The following is a 5,000-nucleotide window of genomic DNA, read 5'->3' on the forward strand; positions in this document are numbered from 1 at the left end:
TATATTAGCTGTATTAAAAATTGCAAGGATATTAAAATGACTTTGCTACATTTTAACTATATTTAAACACCGTTTTAAACGTTAAAGACATAGGATACTAAATTAATTAAAATTAAAATAATGAAAATTTTAGGCTTTAATACATTTAAACAGTAATTAATAAGCACAGAATATTTTATTTTATTTGATTTTTTTAGCTGTATTAAAAATTGCAAGGATATTAAAATGACTTTGCTATATTTTCACTATATTTAAACACTGTTTTATGCGCGTTGAAGACAAGCGGAGGTCATCATTGGCAGGCTAAATGGACAGACAGTGAGATTATTACTAAAACAATAGAGCTTATCTTTTGTTTTCCATCGCTATCCGTCACCTTTCATCTCTCCGCCCGGCACCCAGATGAACTCAGCCGTTTCTTCACCCACGTCCAATAAATATTCACCCTTATCCTGACAAAAGATAGGCTAGAATTTAATTCTGACTTCCTTACGGTTTTTAGCTTATATCTTGCAATTATGAGTTTATATATAATAATTCTGACTTTATGTCTCACAATTATGAGTTTATTTCTAATAATTCTGACTTTATCTACGCAATTATGAGTTTATTTCTAATAATTCTGAATTTATCTCACAATTATGAGTTCATTTCTAATAATTCTGACTTTATATTGCAATTATGAGTTTATTTCTAATAAATCTGACTTTATCTCACAATTATAAGTTTATTTCTAATAATTCTGACTTTTATATTGCAATTATGAGTTTATTTCTAATAATTCTGACTTTATGTCTCACAATTATGAGTTTATTTCTAATAATTCTGACTTTATATTGCAATTATGAGTTTATTTCTAATAATTCTGACTTTATGTCTCACAATTATGAGTTTATTTCTAATAATTCTGACTTTATATTGCAATTATGAGTTTATTTCTAATAATTCTGACTTTATCTCACAAAATATGAGTTTATTTCTAATAATTCTGAATTTATCTCACAATTATGAGTTTATTTCTAATAATTCTGACTTTATCTCACAATTATGAGTTTATTTCTAATAATAATATCACACAACCTGGTCTTGCTTTCAGCAGAAATAAGTAAGTAGTGTTTAAAAAGTCACGATGATCATTTCTTAAAAAATGAACGTTTTGGGGAAAAATAATATAATAAGAGCCCCAAAGGACCGATTATTCTGATTTCTCCATCGCTTGCTATCTTTCTGTGTTCCCGAGTTGCATGTTCGGTGCACATGTAGGAAACTAAGGAAATGGATGCGAAGGTTGCAACAAAAAGCTTGGGACACATTGTGACCCTCGGCCCTGGGCTGGACGCTAGAGACTAAACAAGCCGTGTTTCTTACTCCCCAGGCGCTCGGGACTGATTAGAGCACGCGTGCCCAGACAGGTCCCTATGGCTCTGGCCGCCGGCCAGTCAGTGGGCAGCCCACCTGGTGTTTGATCTGGGGTTTGGCTCCAGCCAGTCCCGGCATTGTATCCCAAACAATGCACCCCAGACCTACTGAACTCCACAAACATATCCCTTTGTGGGCTTTTCCTCGAACTCAGGGTGGGGGACACCCGCTGCCAGGAAGAGGGACTCCTATCCCAAAAAAAGAGCAGCCGCTGACTGGGCATTCCTGCCTTTGACCTCCAGGGAGACGTCAGCTCGATCACAAAGGTGTGCACATGCGTGATGAACACAGAGCTGAGCTGTTTAAAAATTAAAATGTGCACCTTGTTTTATTGTAGAAATATTTACATTATCTTATTTATAACTTATGTCGCAGTTTACTATTTTGAATTTTTATATGCATATTTTTAGCATCGTCTAAATATTTATGATTCATGTTTATATGTGTGTACTATTTATGCACTATATTTAATAGAGTTAATGATAGCATTATTACTAATTGTTTTATTTTTATGTTATGTAAGTTTGTATTTTTATTTCAGTATTTTTATGTGTGCATACATATACATATACACACAGTATATATTTAAACACACACAATGCACACACACACACACACACACACGTTGTGTTTCCATGTTTTATGAGGACTCTCCATAGGCGTAATGTTTTTATACTGTACAGACTGTATGTGTTATTGTTCTAAACCTAAACCTACCCTTACAGGAAACTCTTGGCAATTTCAGATTTTCAAAAAATGTAATCCTGTATGTTTTATAAGCTTGTTTTCTCACGGGATCTAAAAATGTCCCCACAAGGTCAACATTTACTGATATTCCTATCCTTGTGGGGACATTTGGTCCCCCATGACGTGATAAATACCAGGTGCATATACACACACACACACACACACACACACACACACACACACACACACACACACACACACAAACACACACAAACACACACAAACACACACACACACACACACACACACACACACACACACACACAAACACACACACACACACACACACACACACAAACACACACACACACACAAACACACACACACACACACACACACACACACACACAACACACACAAACACATTTTACCAATTTATTTAAGTCCACTTAAAATAAATATTTCTACAAGGACATAAATATTTCAGATGCAGTTAAATACATGTCAACAATCATGGCATACAAAAAAAAAACACAAACACACACACAAACACTCACAAACACACACACACACACACAAACACACACAAACACACACACACACACACACACACACACACAACAAATAAGAAATAAATAATTTAACAAAATAATATATAATAAAAAATAATACAATAATAATCATGCATATTAAAAACGTTATGCAATATTTTATTTAGATTGAAGAACTAAACTCACAAACTGTAAATAAATAGCACTAGAAATAAATAAAAAAGGACAAAAAGCACATAAAAAGGACTAATTATATATATAAATATATATGTAAAAAAGAAAATATATATATATATATATATATATATATATATATATATATATATATATAAATATATATATATATATATAAATATATATATATATATATACATATATATATATATAAATATATATATATATATATATATATATATATATATATATATATATATATATATATATACATATATATATATATATATATACATATATATATATATATATATATATATATATATATATATAAACAAAATTGAGTATTAATGAATAAATAAAATATGAATAAAAGTAAATATATATATATATATATAAAAAAATAATATATGTAAAATGTATAAATTTAGCTAAATAAAACTCTCTTGATCTTCCTGTATTAAGTCTTTGTCACCTGTAATCTTTATACTGTATATTCGTGTACTGTGTATTCATGCTGGTGCAAAACAAACGAGCTTCCTCCAGATCAGCAGGCGGCGCTGTGGGCTCCGGCCGCGCATGCGCAGACCTCAGCAGCCGATCAGCTGACCGTGAGTGAAGCCTTTGGAAACACTGGAGTGTCATTATGAATATCAAATCCTAAGACGGATCCCTAGTGAAGCGTGTAGTTAAAACTAGCGGGTGATCGTCGCGTCGTCTCGTTCACGTCGAAATCAGGTAAGCTCCGCCGAAGAAACTGTTGGCGCGATCGCGTCCGCGTCGTCCGCAGGTTTAGCTGCCTTTGCTAGCCCGGATTACGTGCTAGCGTGATGTTTATGTGTATTATAACGAAGCGCTCGTGTTTTCAGGCGCTTAACCGGCGATAAACTGAATGTGGCTTGTTTGTCCTGTACAGTGTGTACGGAAAACCGCGCGTTTCTGATCCGGTGATCGTTAGCCTGATATAAAAACACGATCAGCGCGAGGCCTCAGGTGATCAAACATCTGAAACTGAGTCAAATCTCGGTCTGATCGGTCACCGTCCTTCGAGGTCGGTCTGATGCTGAACTCGTGACGGCCTATCGTTTTGAGGAAATGACCCCATCAGGCCCTTCATCTTCAAAACTAATATCCTCTCCTGCTTTGCTGGGCACAGATTACATTAAAACCCGTGTTTGTCTCATTAGTTGTCAAACAGCATGGCAGTTTCTTCAAGATTTTCTCTTCCGAAATGTGAAGGGAAGTTGTGCATGACAGCAAATGATTATTATTTTCAGAGCTGCAAGTCGCGTTTTTAAAGTGTTTAATTGAAAATATTTATTTACACCACAAGCGTTTGTGGTTTTATATTTATATGTAGTCGTGTAAATTCTTGTGAAACCTGTCAGTTGAGATTGATGATCTGACATAAAGCGTGACATTATATCTATAAAATATAATTATTAATTTATTAAATATAATTTTAAATTAAAAGCACAAATGTTTATTTTACAAAACATCTAAAATGATTATTTATATTATTATTATTATTTTATTATTTATATTATTATTTTTTATATTATTTTATTATTTATATTACTATTTTTTTATATATATATATATTTTTTGTGGTCAGACTAGTGAAAAAGTGCTTTACAGAAAGCTTTTATTAATGAAAGTATTGTTGCATTTTCTCTCTTCTGTATTTATGTCAATCCCTGTAAACGCTGTCAGTGGTGTCTTTAAAGTCGGTGGTGCAGTGTGAAGTTTGAACGCATCGATGTCTTTTTTTCCCGCTTTAGACTGTCTGTTTATCGCTCCTCAGCAGCCATGACCGAGTTCTGGTTGATCTCTGCTCCTGGAGAGAAGACCTGCCAGCAGACGTGGGACAAACTAATGACGGCCACGACTCGCACCAACAACCTCTCCACCAACAACAAGTTCAACATTCCCGATCTCAAGGTCACGTTCTCTTCCTCTTCCTCTTTTTACAGTCTTTTGAGCTCTGGCGTTACCGATTTCTTCTGTCGCATTTTCTGTAATATAGTGCACTGTTGTTTTTGTCCCTGGACAAGTTCTGGAAGTGAAAGCTCATTTGTTTCCTCCATTGGGAAATTTAACTTCATTAATTAACTCGTTCATTAAAGGTTTGTGCTTTTGTTGAAATCATCCGTTCACATCCGTTCAACG

The 5,000-nt window shown here is 33.9% G+C and overlaps 1 pseudogene; it reads left to right on the top strand.

Annotated features, from left to right (window-relative positions):
• The first annotated feature begins 3,404 nt into the window (after positions 1–3,404).
• LOC122361114 overlaps positions 3,405–5,000 on the top strand; it is a 10,866-nt pseudogene continuing 9,270 nt past the window's right edge.

This window comes from Puntigrus tetrazona, chromosome 16 (assembly GCF_018831695.1).
Source record: "Puntigrus tetrazona isolate hp1 chromosome 16, ASM1883169v1, whole genome shotgun sequence".
In the NCBI taxonomy this organism is placed as follows: Eukaryota; Metazoa; Chordata; class Actinopteri; order Cypriniformes; family Cyprinidae; genus Puntigrus; species Puntigrus tetrazona.